Source organism: Lucilia sericata, unplaced genomic scaffold, assembly GCF_015586225.1.
Source record: "Lucilia sericata isolate MDLA Ls3-8-SP2 unplaced genomic scaffold, ASM1558622v1 Contig001558F_arrow, whole genome shotgun sequence".
NCBI classification, from domain to species: domain Eukaryota; kingdom Metazoa; phylum Arthropoda; class Insecta; order Diptera; family Calliphoridae; genus Lucilia; species Lucilia sericata.
In genome coordinates, this window is record NW_023995481.1 from 1 (window position 1) to 18,023 (window position 18,023).

The window sequence follows — 18,023 nt, forward strand, 5'->3', positions numbered from 1 at the left end:
TTTTCAATAATAGAATATCTTTCCCGATTACAATTTTCCCTATCTAGTCCCAAATCTAGAATGGAATATTTTAAGACTTTTACATCCAATCGGGCCCAACGAAATTCACATTTCACTCTTGACATTTTCCCCGTTTTAAAAAGTGATCAAGGTTTGCGGAGTTCCTAATAAGTGAATATAATAAATATAGTATTAGTTAGTTAGTTAGTTAGTTAGTTAGTAGGTAGTTAGTTAGTTAGTTAGTAGTTAGTAGTTATTTAGTTAGTTAGTTAGTAGTATAGTTAGTTAGTAGTAGTTAGTAGTAGTAGTTAGTAGTTAGTTGTAGTTAGTAGTTAGTTAGTTAGTAGTAGTTAGTTAGTTAGTTAGTTAGTTAGTAGTTAGTTAGTTAAGTTAGTTAGTTAGTTAGTTAGTTAGTTAGTTAGTTAGTTAGTAGTTAGTTAGTTAGTAGTAGTTAGTTAGTTAGTAGTTAGTTAGTTAGTTAGTTAGTAGTAGTTAGTAGTTAGTTAGTAGTTAGTTAGTTAGTTAGTAGTTAGTTAGTTAGTTAGTTAGTTAGTTAGTTAGTTAGTTAGTTAGTAGTTAGTTAGTTAGTTAGTTAGTAGTGGTTTATGAATTTGAATAGAAAATTTCTTTAATTAGAAGAAAATTTTCGAAAATTTATGCATTCATTTTAATTACTTTTTTTTTTAATTTTTTACTCATTTATATAGATGTTTTTATCAAAATGTCTCTGTTTCATAAAAAACTCTCGACAAATTTCTTTTTCCAATTTTTTTTGTTATTATTCGAAAATTTCGAAATCTCTTAAGAAAATTAAAAATTGGTTAATTTCATAGAAAGTTTTATAGAAGTTTTAATTAATTTTATCCTTCTTATTAACATTTTTTAAAAATTCTATAAATAACTTTCGAAAATTTTCTCTTTTCGTAAAAACAATTTTGAAAATTTCTTAAATTTATCACATAATCATTGTTCTTAATTAAACTGATATCACGGTTGCACAAACAGTAAATAAACGCCATTCTCAACAACAACATATGCCGCATTTAACAACAAAATATTTAAATACAATCGGTTTTACCGATAACAATAGCGAAAACAAAACTGAGAAAAAAAATCAAAACAACCAAAAAAACCCTCCACGTAGTTGCACATGGTTACCCATGCAACCAAGAAAATAAAGAAACAAAAATCGATTTTCAATTTATTTATTGCAATTTTAACATTCTTATGTTTCCTACCCATTCCGCTTTTCCCTACAATTCCGACGAAGACGCAGAAGAAAACTTTGGCATAGAGAATGAGAAACATACCAATACATTTATCGCTTTGACACTTCATTTACTTTAACACCACTTTAGTGCAAATTCCCAGGACAACCAACCGACTGGTAGAGTAGAGGGCAAACATGAAATTCATTCCATACAAATGGTTGTAGTAGTTATAGTTTGCTGACGATGGCACCGCCACCGTAACTATTTATATTTGTATGTTGAAGTTTATTCCCTAGAAAAAGGAGTTCGTTTACAGGAGACGACAACGATTCAGTGCCTGTTAGTTTTTTTTTTTTTGTAAAATATTTTACTCATTTATTCTTCTTTTCATATTTTCATTTGTATGTGTCTTAAGAGTAGTACTTTAGGCTGACAAGCGTTTGTGGTATTTATTAGGAGGGTGGTTAGGTTTTGTGAAAGGTTTCTTACGATTTTTAAACAAATTATTATCTATGGAACATTTTAGAATATTTCACTTCGAAATAGGGTCACATCGGTCGAGACACCTCCTACAAAAACTAAGACCGATTTTAAGTCAATAAACTACTATTGACAGACCTTCCAAATCGCAATACTATTATTTCCCTTTATCAATGTCTACCTAATTTTTAAATATTCTATAATAATTTTTTTCCTTTTTCTCCTTCTTACAGCTTAGACAAAGACGGAAATTATACGCGTATAAATCACAGTATACCCCAACGTGACAGTCCATTTCTCGGTGCAATTGAGGTGAAGTTATACCTTGGTATGAGGCCTATGAGAAATTTGTACGTCTTGCTCGTAAAGATGCGTACGCTTTTAAGACAAAACCTGGCAATGTATTGACATTCAACAATATACGTCTGTTGCATGGTCGTGAGGGTTACGATGATACCGAAGATAATGTACGCTATATTGTTGGAGCCTATTTGGACTGGGACATAATCTATTCAAAGTTAAGAGTATTAAAACGGCTGGGAAGGGAAATTAAATTTAACTTTTAATTGTAGATTTTAGAATACTTAAGCTCTGCATTAATAGCTACTCAGTACTTCCTGCATCTGACTTAGATTAAGTTTTAATCCTTCTTTTAAGTAATTGGTTATGAAATAAATAATTATATTTCTTAATAAATAAAGTGTTTATTTATACCCTATACCACTATAGTGGGAAGGGTATTATTCGTTGTTCTGATGTTTGTAACGCACTAACTCGACTTTCTGAGTCGATTTAACAATGTCCGTCCGTCCGTCCGTGTGTCCACGTAAACGTTGTTATCAAAATACAGGTCGCAATTTTCAAGATAATTTGATGAAATTTGGCATAAATTTGCCGTTTCTTTTGACCCAAGGACAAAGCCTACTGAAAATGGTTAAAATCGGACTATTATTTCACCTAGCCCCCATACAACTGAACCCCCCGAAAAGGGCTTTTGAGCTCATAATTCTGTATAATATAAATGTATCTCGATAAAAGTTAGCACAACTAAGTTTTATACAAACCTTGATGACCTTGCCGAATTTCAAAATGATCGGACTTCATTTGACCTTAGCCCCCCATACAAAGCCCCCTTTCGGAAAATGACTTGAATATCCGCAATTCACTTATTAACACTGTTATTGCAATGAAATTTATCACAGACAAATATTAAATAAATATAAATCTATCTAGCCTATTTTATCGGGATCGGTTCACATTTGCTCCTATCCCCCATATAAAGCCTCTTTCGGAAAATTAGTTTTTCGTCAACAAATTGCTTAAATAAATCGGAATCAAGGTAATATTCCAGGATAAATGCTTTATTATGAAAAATAGCTCATATTTAACATTCATGACTGGTGTAGGGTATCATATGGCGGCCACGCCCCGACTATACTTTCTACTTGTTTTTCATTTTGAGTTCTAATATGGACTCAGAGGAAAATGTAACGATTCCTATTCTATAAATAGATAGATAGATAGATAGATAGATAGTAGATAGATAGAGAGATAGATAGATAGAAGATAGATAGATAGTAGATAGATAGATAGATAGATAGTAGATAGATAGATAGATAGATAGATAGATAGGCTAGAAGATAGACTAGATAGATAGATAGATAGATAGATAGATAGATAGATAGATAGATAGTGATAGATAGATAGATAGATAGATAGATAGATAGATAGATAGATAGATAGATAGATAGATAGATAGAGATAGATAGATAGATAGATAGATAGATAGATAGATAGATAGATAGATAGATAGATAGATAGATAGATAGATAGATAGATAGATAGATAGATAGATAGGATCGATTAGATAGATAGATAGATAGATAGATAGATAGATAGATAGATAGATAGATAGATAGATAGATAGATAGATAGATAGATAGATCTAGATAGATAGATAGATAGATAGATAGTAGATAGATAGATAGATAGATAGATAGATAGATAGATAGATAGCTAGATAGATAGATAGATAGATAGAGTAGATAGATAGATAGATAGATAATAGATAGATAGATAGATAGATAGATAGATAGATAGATAGAATAGATAGATAGATAGATATAGATAGATAGATAGATAGATAGATAGATAGATAGATAGATAGATAGAATAGATAGATAGATAGATAGATAGATAGATAGATAGATAGATAGATAGATAGATAGATAGATAGATAGATAGATAGATAGATAGATAGATAGATAGATAGATAGATAGAAGATAGATAGATAGATAGATAGATAGATAGATAGATAGATAGTAGATAGATAGATAGATAGATAGATAGATAGATAGATAGATAGATAGATAGATAGATAGATAGATAGATAGATAGATAGATAGATAGATAGATAAATGGAGAAACGCAAGTAGTTACTTATTGGTTGTAGATATACCCCCTGGAAGATTCACTATGTTGCCCCCAATATTACTTGTAAATATTTTGATATTATCCTACCTACCCCTTCTTATTAAATGGTGGTTTTCTACCATAAGCACAATATAAGCACAATCTACTATAAGCACAATATTTTCCTTTCATATTTTTGGCTAATGTGAACAAATGGTTTGTGAAAAGATGTGATTGACATTAAATACGCTTCTTTGAATTTTCATAAATTTTTGTTAGCTACCATTATAAAATTGTATGGTCTTTCTATTGTATTTGTTCAAGAAATGTATATTTTTATGGTAAAAAAAATATGAATTTTTATTAAATTGGCTTCAGATTTAACAACAATGAGGGATTTTCTAAAGAGGAAGAAAAATAAGTGGCATTATACCGCCGTTTTAGCCAGAATTAAGTTTTATTGCAAAAATATTACATACAAATTATATTATTATATTTTGTAAAGGTCTGTAAGTAAATTGAGTTTTTTACTATTTAAGATACATTGTGTTTAAAAAATGGCTTTAAGTTTTCTTTATTTAGAATTAATCCTAAAATTTATTTTAAATAATATTTGCTTTGTAAGCAAAAGTTGAAGGTGTCCACCCCCTTATCCTTTACAACTATTAAATAAAATTCCAACACCTTTTAGTTTTCTTTTTTGTTAAATAGGCTAAATACTACTTTATGTTCAATTTCAGTTTCTTTATTTTCAGATTTTGTTTTCTTTTTTCCAACAAATAAATATCGTTTAGGGAATTGTCATAGTGTCTAGTTTGCCGTTGATTTTTTTATTTTCCCCAAATAAAAGAAGGAAACATAATTTTTCAATGTCTAATGTCAAAGTTTTAAACTCCACTTTTTGTCCTTTTTGCTCACATTTAAACATCCCAAAGCGTATATTTATTTATATTTTAAATTGTTCAAAGTTTTTTAACCATCATTTCTTTTTATTGTTGTAAAAAAGAAAATTGCTTCGAAAATGTACAAAAGTGAAAAAAAGTATGACAACAAATAATAGTTTAACTTTTTCTTTAGAGTAAAGCTTTTTAAGCACAGGTAATAATCTGTAACTTAATTTGTTTGTAAACTGTTATTTACACACACACGCGCACACAAATATGCTTCAATAATCCCTGCAGTATGTGGTGATGGTTCTAATTTAGGATTGTTGTACTAAAGTCAATTCGTAGTGGTATTGCATGTACGGATTTCATAAACCAAGTACAAAATACTTCGTTTAAAAGTTAGTACTTAATCTTATAGCTATTTGCAAATTATTACTTGACCGCTTCTAAGTAATGCAAATAGTATGTAGCAGCCATTGAAAGGAAGTTTTTGAGTAAATATAAGCCATCTAGGTAAAGAATCAAGATTAGATTGAAATGGGAATGTATATTGCATCAGAGCGATGCCAGTTTTGCGTTCTCTTTACTAAAAAAATGTTGGTGAAAAAATATGTATATTCCTGAGATATTCCCCCCTATGGGCATGTTACCTTGAAGAAAGACCCTCATCTTGGTGTTATTGCAATCCCGGGGAAAAAAGGTGATACTAATACCTATAGTCTGCATTGGTAGCACGCAAGGCAGAGTTTCGGACTTTGTCTTGTCCCATTTATGGTATAGGTGGCTGCGGTTCAAACCCAAATGTAAAAAGACTAACACATGGTAAGGTCTATAATTCGGGATAATTTCGATGATATTGCCGAGACAACAAATACCCCGCAGAGGACCGCACGGGGCATGCAATCCCGATGTAAAGATTTGCTACCAGTACCTCTAGTATGCCGTGACTATAAACTGGTGATTACATTTCACTCCTCGGCAAGTCCTTGGATGATTTGACATGGGGTCTAACCAGAGAACCACATAATCTGGAGCTACGAGTGGCTAGTTTCCCGCAGGACTTGACTTGGTAGAGGTGCCTTTGTGATCCATGTAGTGGCTGTGGTTTAAACCCAAATTCGCCGGAAGAGTAAGTTACGGTTAAAAGACTGATACGGTGAAAAATATATTTCGGGATAAGTTCGGTGCTGTTGCCGATTAACTACAGATACCCCATAGAGGTGTGGCTGTGGGAATAAGCGTTGGTAATGAGTTGGTGTTAATTGTATATGACACAGGATGAATGTGGTGGTATACGGAACTCATCCGGCCGTATAGCTACATTGAGTCTGTCGTATGTTTGTCGGTTAAATGAAAAGTGTGCTGGGTTGAATGATGATGGATGAAAGGTATCTTTGATGGATGAAAGGTATAACTGAATTTTCCTTCCTTGTCCAGATATATTCAGAGAAAACTCTGTTCATACCAGAATTACCACAGTGTGTCACTGTGAGTAAGAACAACGTCCCGGCTTATTTAATGGATTCGTACTTCGGTCTACCGGTAACGTCTCTAGGCGCTGTTGCCGACTCAACAGAGACCATCCCATCTGCGTAGTTGTTAACGGAAGAGATGTTTTTGCATCTCGGAAATGGGGCAGCAATGGTCAGAGAATAGATAGCTCAAGTACTTGAGCAAAGTGCACGTATACTGGACCGGAAATTCCATATACCTAAATTGCGTTGGTATTAGGAGTATGTAATACGGGATGGATGTACGGGTTTGCAGGCCTTACCCACCCGTATACCTAGATTGATTTGCGTCGGATGTTGTTCTCTATGAGTGTATCTGATGAATGGTATGTAAGTGTGCTGGTGATTGATGAAAGGTGATACTATTGAATTTTCCTTCTTTGTCCGGATTTACTACAGTGTTTTCCCTGTGAGTAAGAACAAGACCCCAACTTATTTTATGGATTCGTGTTTCGGTCTACAGCCATCCCATCTGCGTGGTTGTAAATGGAAGTATTTGCATCTCAAAAGTTAAACAACGGGGCAGCAATGGTTATATATTAGATAGCTCAAGTACTTGAACAAAGTGCTTGTACATGGACCAAGTTTAGTTTCATGGTGCGAATTTTTTTAGGACGAGCAGATACAGACGAAAATATGTTGGAATTTAAAAAACAATATTGCTACAGGAGTGTAAAAATCACAAAAGGGTGAGTCGTCTAATCAGCTCACCCTATTGTGGAAATAGTACCACCATGAAATAAGGAAAACATGGCCGGTGTTGGAGTAAAGCACTTCGACTTATTGTTACTGAGATATGTCATATTGGATCACAAGATATTTGGATCCAATTTCGGTGAAAGCCTGGCAATGACAGAAATGGATTTCCAGCGTTTTACTGTCCTCTCCTCATGCTCTACATTCGTCTGAAACTAGTTCGTTAAATTTTGTATAGTTTTGCTCTTCATTCATTATGAGAAGGCTTCTCTTCTCGTCCTTCTTTTGTTGAGTTCACTTCAAGGGATTCTGTGGTCCCACCTACCGTTCCATTAATCCAAGTTGCTGTATAGGATTATCTCGCCTTAAATTTATAATCAATTTCTTAATTCGTAGGGATAACCAAGATTCATAAGAGTAGTATTCGCGTATGGACTGTCAAATAAATGTTAACCATTTTACACATTCTGTGATAGAATTCCCTTAGGATGCTAGTATTGTGATTATATTTCAGTTTCCGAGTTTTCAGTACAGATCCATTTGGTCTCTCAGTTTAGAGCCATTCGTGTAACAAATGATTAACACAGGTGTTTGGTATAATGTTCCGCTTGTACTAAAAAAGAATAACTGTTCCAAGGTTTAAACTATAAGGATTTTATAGAGACACTTCATTAACTACCCACTTGGTTACTTAAGGATTCTAAAGTGACCTTTTTAAACGATACATTTTCGAAATGTATTTATATAAATTCGGGTCAACCAAGTAGTTAGATGTTTGGAAATAAATAATTAATACTATCTACAAGGGATACATTACTGCATTTCAGACTGCTAGGTCACACTGAACTATGCCAGAGAAACAATTGCAATAAAAGTTGTTGTTGTTTTTCTCTTTTCAAAAAGTTTTTTATAGCTTTTTGTTTGGAAAATGTCAAATTTTGAAGAGTAAAGCGCATTTGCCGTTTATCTTGAAAAGGATTATTAGGTGAGTTTTGTGTTTACTGTTATTATCATTACTTTTATTAGTAATACTTTCACAAACATTTTTATACCCTACACCACTTCAGTGGGGAGGGTATATTGGGTTTGTGCTGATGTTTGTAACGCACAATAATATTGGTCCTATACTCACCTTAAAGTATACCAATCGGCTCAGAATCATTTTCTGAGCTATGTCCGTCCGTCCATGTAAACCTTGTAATCAAACTACAGGTCGCAATTTTGAAGATAATTCAATGAAAATGGTTAAGATCGGTCCATTATTTCACCTAGCCCCCATACAACTGAACCCCCAATAGGGCTTTTAATCAAACTACAGGTCGCAATTTTGGAGATAATTCAATGAAATTTGGCACAAGTTTTAAAAGCCTTTTATGATACCGTAGATGAAGCCTGTTGAAAATGGTTTACATCGGTCCATTATTTCACCTAGCCCCCATACAACTGAACCCCTCGAATAGGGCTTTTAAAACTTGTAATCAAACTACAGGTCGCAATTTTGTAGATAATTCAATGAAATTTGGCACATGATATTTTATGGTATCGTAGACGAAGCCTATTGAAAATGGTTAACATCGGTCCATTATTTCACATAGCCCCCATACAACTGAACCCCCGAATAGGTCTTTTAAAACTTGTAATCAAACTACAGGTCGCAATTTTGGAGATAATTCAATGAAATTTGGCACATGATCGTTTATAGTACCGTAGACGAAGCCTATTGAAAATGGTTAACATCGGTCCATTATTTCACCTAGCCCCCATACAACTGAACCCCCGAATAGGGCTTTTAAACTTTGTTATCAAACTACAGGTCGCAATTTTGGAGATAATTCAATGAAATTTGGCACATGATCTTTTATGGTACCGTAAACGAAGCCTGTTGAAAATAGTTTACATCGGTCCATTATTTCACCTAGCCCCCATACAACTGAACCCGCCGAATAGGGTTTTTAAGTTCATAATTATGTTTAATATAGTCATATCTCGAAATAAAGCTGCAAAAACCAAGTTCTATACAAGATTTGATGACCCTCACGAATTCTATAATAATAGGTCCTCATATGACCCTAGCCCCTATGAAAAGCCCCCATCAAAATTTCACTTAAATGTCCACAATTTTATTCAACAATAAACGGCTTAAGTATGTATATCTGAGGCAAGGTACAATTCAATTTAAATGCTTTATTATGGCAAATAAATCACATTCTATTTTTGTCAAAGGTGTAGGGTATTATATGGTAGGCCTCGCCCGACTATAATTTCTTACTTGTTTAAAATATAATAACAATTTGTTGTTATATTTTTATACAGTTAAAAATTCATATGCTTCCCAGCACACTGCAACTGCCATAAGATTTGTTAAGAATTATTTTGATCTAGATTCAAAACTGAATCTTACATCCAAACTTTTTCTGAAATACTCAGTATTTGTAGAATGGGAAAGTTTTCATTTTAACCATAAAAATTTTATAAAATACATCTTAAATTCTTTTTTGTTTTTTTTAATAAAAATTTTTTGAACTTGTATTTTTTTCAAATGTATGGGGATGTTTGAGACGAGTTATTGTAGGTTGTAACTGCCAGGGAGTAGACACAATATTAACTTAAAATATGATTTTAAGTGGCATGAAGTTAATTTGTTTTCTTTGTGATTTTTTTTTTTTTCGCTTTTATATTTTATTCAAAAGGCAATTTATTAACATTATTATTATTTTTATTTTATATTTTCTAGACTACAAATATTTGGCATATTTGTATTACAAGTGTGTAACGGAAGTGAAAGTGTGCCAACGAGTGTTTATACATTGTGAAGTTGGTCCTTTATTTTGGGCTGACTTTTGGCATTTGAAAGACATTTAAGATTTTTTTCATATTTTTGTTAATGGTGTTTATGTATGTGTGTTGTTGCCACAGAGTAATTGTGTGGAAAATTATATATATTTCTTTTTTTTTTTCTATTTTTAAAATATGTACGTAAATTTAGTGGAAAATTTGAAAAGGAACTTGATTTATTTATGTGCGTATGAATTCCTAATGATGATGAGATTGATTTTTTTTTTGAGTTTAAAGTTCAACTAGAACTTTAAGTTTAAGGAAATTTTTCCATGCCATTTGGAATGGAGGAAATTCATTATTTATAAATAATATTTAAAAATATTTATTTCGAGGAATTTTTAATCATTGATATTAAGGGATATTATATCTGAAATAATATTATTTGATATATGTGGGTGCAGCTCTCTTCCCTTTAAAGCAAGTAATTACGATCTTTTGTTGCCGAATAATCCCGAGTGTCGTGGTACCCATGATAGAAATCTTACCTCTGTTCGAGTATTTCTTAGAATGCATTTAGTTCTTAGATTTAACTGTATTACCTGATATCTCCCTAACTGTCTTCTGGCTGTCGGTAAATATGTTAATCTCTGTTGGCGCCATATTTATTCAAATCCAATATACGCATTTCGTTATTGCTCGAACTTTTGCCTGGATGAGGGTATTATTTTGTTTTTTATTCTGTTTTTGTGTCTTCAATATAGAACCCCAGTCCCGTTTTGTCCCCCAGTTAGACCTAGACTAATTTCCGGTTATCCAGGGTTTCTCCTGAACAGTTATCTGTTTTCGCAGAGGTCAGCTGGCCTCGAGCGATTCAACCAGGGCACATGTCTTTATTTCGACATTGAAAAGTGTCCGGTCCTAAACGATTCCTTAGTAAGGCCCCAAAGTTGTACAATTAGTTTTAGACTTATTCTGAAACTGAATCGGCTTTAGTGGTGATATTATTATTTTTAATTTTATGTATTGAAAATCTGAAAAGAAGTACACTTCCAGAACTCTCCAATCCTGCATTTCGTTTATAAAAACTTCTGAACATATAGTTATATCCAATACTTCCTCCCTGATTCTATTGACGAAAGTAGCTTCGCTACCTAAGTTCGATGTGATCAAGTTTTTATTGTTAAATAAATATATATGGACCTGCGATTGATGTTTGTGCTGTTCCAAGCGAAGCCAACTTCCACCATGAATTGTCTTTGCAACCTATTAAAATTTTCATATTTTTCTTTGTCATTTTCTTCTTCAACCAGTTTCATCAGATCCGTCGTTGCAAGGTATGTGTTGCCACGACTTTGCTTCCGCATCGTTGCATCCGATGTTGACAATCCTGTTAAGGGGAAAATGCTTAAGTTCTTGTGACATAAGATACATATTCGCGGGTCGTTTGGCAGTTGTGTTTGTATTAGTGAAGGACCCAGGAGCGGCTTTTTTCTCTGTCTGAGAACGGTTTCGCTTATACCCCCTATATTTTGGGCTGCTTCCTTAGAAGTGCTAGGTAAGGTTTCCAAAAAATTTTGATACTCATTTACCACAGCTTGGTATTTGATGCGATCTTCCTTGTCTCGCTCATTTGGGCCACCATTTGCAGCATTCTTATCAATCTTCTCAAGAATGAATATTGCCTTGGTATATTTTTACTTGAGGATTTTTTTCTGACTCTTCCTTCGTACTCTCTGTATCCTCAATAGGCCGTTAGTTTTGGCTTCTGATTGAGGAGTGCTTGTCGTTTCTATGGAAGGTAGAAGGTTGGTGTGACCAGCGCTTTTTCTACCTGACTATGAGATCAAAGTCTCTTGGCTAGAGGCTAAAAAGTCGTCTTCTGTGGAGAAGCCAGTCACCTCCTTTTTGTTCTTTTGTGTGTTGTTGTTATCGAAATTCATATCTTGGTCCCACGAGTAGGCACGTAATGGGAAGGATGCAGTGACGCCGTACATGGACTAAACTAAGACATTACAACCGGCCCGTGTCATAGCACTCTGATTAGCCATTCAGGTTTTTAGCACTGCTGCCAACCACCTTAACCTTTCAAGTGGGGAATGGGATAATAGGGGAAAGAGAAGGGATATTAAAGATATATAGGATTAGGAAGTGATGGATAACCTTTGGTCATGAAGACTTTCAAGTTCGTTGCCTCTAAGTAAACAATGCAAATTTAGACAACATTTAAGTCACCACATTGCGGCAACATAGTTATTGGGTCTGGGGAAAGCAGTCTATTTAATTGGCAGCTTCCCAATTTTGGAAAGGACCGCTGCTCTGTCTTTTAGCAAGGGAGTGATTTCATCCTCCTTTTTAGCATTTGACTCCATAAAGTTGCCAGAACCGTCTAATGATACTGTCGGCATAGTCTTAAATTGAGCTTGTTCGTGACAACTGTCCTTCCCCAACGGGGCTACTATGGCAAGAGATTAGATAGCTCGAGTTCTTCAGCAAAGTGCTTGTACATGGACCGGCTCAACCATGTACAAAAATTGCGATGGTAGACCGTTCTTAAGGCTACCCAGTGGTTGAAAAAGACCACCGTGAGATAGGCCAACACGGCAGGTACTCATGTAAAGCACTTCGGTATAGTCTTAGGTATATTAGTATTCTTGCCGAGGCTTGTAGTGACAGCCCTTCAAATTGGCTGCCTTCCAATTTTGGAAAGAGCAGATACACTTTTTTCTGCTCGCCTTTAGGATTTAACTCCTCAACGTTACCAGTAGTGGTTGTAAGAGTCCTTCCAATTTTGAAAATTGCAGCTTTAGAGGCGAAATAACTTACCTATCTTTGTATTTGGCAATACTAGCCATGTAGTTCTGGCCGATACCTATTACAAGTAAAGTTTCCCCACCGACGACAAAGTATAATTTCAAAATATATTGTATGTATTCCAAAGCATAGACATGTTGCTTCTATCCATATCAATATTTATTAAAATTTAAACACACACTTTTGTCAAGTGTGATAATAAACGTTAAAAAGTTCTTAAAATATTTTAAATATTTTTGTATGGCTAATAAACTTATTATTAATGTTTAGCAAGTCTATTGTAAGGCTTTTGAAAACAAGAAATTGTTATTAAATAACTTTTTATTTAAAATTGCATTATAACCCAAAAATAATACTTCCCGCACTTCCTTAATAGCAAAAGTTTTTAAACACAATTTCTACTTGAATTCCAAAACAGCCATTAACCTTTTTTGTGTGTGTTTTGTGTACATGGAGAGCTATTAAATTAAGGTCCTTAGTGTGTGAGTTTATATATATGTGTATAATAAATATTTTATAACATGGTTATTAAGTCTACTTATGTGATGTTAAAGTTATAAAATAAACAAATTTTTAAAAGCCTGCTTTCCGAACTCACACACACACACACACATAAACATATCGTGCAACAACCCACTAAAAGTGGCAACAAACATCTCAGCAAACTAAGTCAGCAAAAATTAACTTTCAACTTGAATAAATGTTTTTTACAACAAATTTTTTATGTTTGTACAAAACAAACAACTTTTTAGGATTTTTTCCGTAGCAGCAAATAATGAAAATCCCTTAACACTCTTGTTACAAGACTGCTCGAGTACAAGAGACTATCAACCAAAATAAAATATCATCAGCTAAACAAAATAAAAAATAAAAATAAAATAAAGTTTATTTTCAAACCTTTAAATCCAAATTGCAAATAAATCTACGAAAGTTAAATAAAAACTCGAATGTGTCGAAAACTTTTCTAGGGTACGCGTAATTTTTTTTAATACGTTTTAAAGATTTTTTATTTTATGAAATAAAACAAAAATAATGCAGTAAAAAAGTTAGTTCATAGATATTGAGGAAAACATAAGGAAATCTTATGAATAAGTGTAAAAACGAAGATGTTTTTAAATGTATTAGCAGCAGTCGAAATGTCTAGATAAAAGAGTTTATATGGATTTAATTTAAACATACCCACTCATACATACGTATAAGATCAACAGTGGAACAGAATATGTATGGACAGAATATATGTATATTATTACAATTTTAGAAAATTTGTTTTTCTATCTTTATAGAAAAATTTTCTTCCTATAGAAAATTTCGCAAAATTTAACTTTCTATAGAAAAATTTTGTGAAAATTACTCTTCTATAGAAATTTTTTAGAAAATTTCTCTTTCTATAGAAAATTTTCGGAAAATTACTCATTCTACAATTTTTTTTTTTTTTTTTCGGAAAATTACACTTTTTTATAGGAAATTTTCGGGAAAATTCTCTTTTTATAGAAAATTTTAGAAAAATTTCTCTTCTTTATAGAAAGTTTTCTGAAATTTTCTCTTCTTGATAGAAAATTTTTGGAAAATTTCTCTTCTTATAGAAAATTTTCGGAAAATTTCTCTTCTTTTAGAAAATTTTCGGAAAATTTCTCTTCTTATAGAAAATTTTCGGAAAATTTCTCTTCTTATAGAAAAATTTCGGAAAATTTCTCTTCTTATAGAAAATTTTCGGAAAATTTCTCTTCTTATAGAAAATTTTCGGAAAATTTCTCTTCTTATAGAAAATTTTCGGAAAATTTCTCTTCTTATAGAAAATTTTCGGAAAATTTCTTTTCTTACAGAAAATTTTCGGAAAATTTCTCTTCTTATAGAAAATTTTCGGAAAATTTCTCTTCTTATAGAAAATTTTCGGAAAATTTCTCTTCTTATAGAAAATTTTCGGAAAATTTCTCTTCTTATAGAAATTTTTCGGAAAATTTCTCTTCTTATAGAAATTTTTCGGAAAATTTCTCTTCTTATAGAAATTTTTCGGAAAATTTCTCTTCTTATAGAAATTTTTCGGAAAATTTCTCTTCTCTTCTTATAGAAAATTTTCGGAGAATTTCTCTTCTCTTCTTATAGAAAATTTTCGGAGAATTTCTCTTCTTATAGTAAATTTTCGGAAAATTTCTCTTTTTAAAGTAAATTTTCAGAAAATTTCTCTTTTTAAAGTAAATTTTCGGAAAATTTCTCTTTTTAAAGTAAATTTTCGGAAAATTTCTCTTTTTAAAGTAAATTTTCGGAAAATTACTCTTTTTATAGAAAATTTTCGGAAAATGTCTCTTTTCATAGTAATTTTGTAGAAAATTCCTCTTTTTATAAAAAAAATTATAGAAAATTTTCGGAAAATTTAATAAAAAATTTCCCTTTTTATTGAAAATTTTCGGAAAATTTCTCTTCTTATAGAAAATTTTTGGAAAATTTCTCTTCTTATAGAAAATTTTCGCAAAATTTCTCTTTTTATAGAAATTTTTCGCAAAATTTCTCTTTTTATAGAAAATTTTCGGAAAATTTCTCTTCTTAATAAAAATGTTCGGAAAATTTCTCTTTTTTATAGAATATTTTCGGAAATTTTTTTGAAAATTTCTCGTTTTACGTGAAATATTATAAAATTTCACCTAACATGGAAATATTTTCTCCTAATAGAAAAGTTTTTCTTTTAGAATTTTCTCTAGAAAATATTAAATAATAAATCCATTACCAATTTTTTACAAACAACACACTGTGCTATCTCTTAAGTGTTTGTAAGTGTAAATAAAAGTGCCTTACTTTTTGTCACAAGTGTAGACATTCCAGCAGAACAACAAAAAAAAGCAGAGAAAAAAATAAAAAAATGAAAAACAGCAAAATAAAGAAAATCAAAAATAAGTGTTTTGTTATTTTTTAGGTTCAGCATACAAAAAGAAATTCCCTTAGTCTAAGTACAGAGAACTCATGTGCACAGTGTAGATTTTCATCGTTTTTCTTAGCTTTACCGTACTATTCATTTTTGCTTAGCATACTTTCAGGCTTTGCTAGAAAACATGTTGGGATTTTTAACTCTAATATTGAAGTTGCTACAGTTTCTTTTGCGTAGGCAAAAAAAAAGAACTTTAAGTAATGTATGGAGCAAAAAAACAACACCAACACTTAAAACCGTCAAACAGATCCCCAAGGATATTGCTTTTTTGTTGTAAGGCTTTAGATACGTAACATTTGATAGAAGAACACAACATACAAAACAAAAAAAAAAAAAAAAAAGAAGAAAAAAACATACGAAGATGCTGTTGAGTGTTTGTTTGTCTTTCATTTGGCCCCCTTTAGGGCGATAAAGGCTTAATCCTCAGGAAATGTTAAAGAAGCAAAGAAAAACAGTATGATGAAGAAAATAGGAAGCTTATTGGAAATGAACGTGGCTCACTCACATGGAGTTTCCTAACGTTATCTAATGTTAGTATTTTTGTTGTTGCTGCTTTTGAGTCGATACTGTAAAATAAAGTGTTGCATAAGAAACTTAACGATACTAACCATATGTATTTGAAGTTATGCTTTATATTTCCTGTTTATCAACATACAGTGTTATGAAAAGATTTATTGTTATATTGATAGAATTGGGAAAACACTATTATGATGAGTTGCTTACGGAATGGGTTTTGGGTATGGTGGTGCTATTGTACTAATGAGAGATAAAATGGGAGATTAAGATCTACTCTGTACAACAAACTGAAAAGTTTTATTTGTTACGCCAGCATGTAACTTCCTCAGAGTGTGCTTCCGTTAGGTCATTATTAGTGTTCTAGTCCGCCAAGCCGCAGGCAGTGGGTTCGGTTCCCACCAGCGGCACTGTTAAAGCAGCTCATAATAGGCCCGATGGATGCCTAGCTGTCAACAAATTGTATTTTAGATAACCGGATGTATAAACTGTTGAAGATCAAATGTATCCTCGGCCTTTCCTTGGAATGATTTGAAACGGGGTCGAACCAGAGAACTCGCAGTACTTTGTGCTTGCCGGTCAGCTGTGGTTTAAACCCCTATGCTGATTAATGGACTGATGCACTGTGAAATCTATATTTCGGGATAAGTTTCGTGCTGTTTCCGAAGTCAACAGATAACCTACAGAATAGTGATTGTGGGAGTAAACGTTGGAAATGAGTTGGTTTTAAATGTATATGATATAGGACGAATGTAGGGGTATAAGGATCTTAGTCGCCCGTTTACCTAGAGTGAGTGTGTTGGATGTTGTTCTCTATGAGTGTGTCGGGTAAATTAATGAAGATGGATGGGTAACTTGGTGACACCATTGAATTTTCCTTCCTTGTCCAGGTATGTTCAGGGAAAACTCTGCTCATATCAGATATTCCAAAGTGTGTTCTCTGTGAGTAAGAACAAAGTCCTCGGCTTATTTGATGGATTCGTGTTTCGGATTACCGAATATGTCTCTAGGTGCTGTTGCCGACTCAACAGAGGCCATCTCATCTTTGGAAGTGATGTTCTTACATCTCAGAAGTTAAGCAACGGGGCAGCAAAGGTCAGAGATTGAATAGCTCAAATACTTGAGCAAAGTATGATACACATAGGGTTGTGTTGATGAGTCGTCTCAAAAGATCACCCAGTGGTTGGAAAAGACCACCATGCAGGTATTCACGTAAAATACTTCGACATTCATTTGTACGTCACTGTGGCGGAATGTAGAATCCATACGTAAAATAGCAACTTTTCACACGACTTAACAGATCGTTGACATACAATATGTTATAGATATACTAAGTAGTAAAGTCCTCGATTTCCCGATACAGCTCATTACAAAAGAGATTACCCCGATTTTTCTAGTTTAAAGCCAGTTGTACAGTTTGGTTCAAGTGTTTATTATTCTACAGGCTTACTCATGTAATAACCCAGCAAAACATACATTATCTAGAATGTGCTTAATAATGACAAATAATATATTATGTAAGTACTAACTTTTTAGCCTTGAAAATTATTTTCGAACTTTTTTCTAGATTATCTTAAAAATCAAAATCATTAACTTTTTGATTTATAGATATTTATTTAAATTTTCAAGTAGAAGCCTTGGTGCAACCAATTATTATTATGTATTTATTAAAACTTTTCATCCCACTGTATTTTAAAAATTCAAAATTTCCCCTTTTTCTTATCAGTGGCTGAAGAGCCTCCTTCCGGGTGCCACTTTCCTTGCCTTAGAGAAAGTAAAGATTTTAAGTTTTTTTTTGCTTTT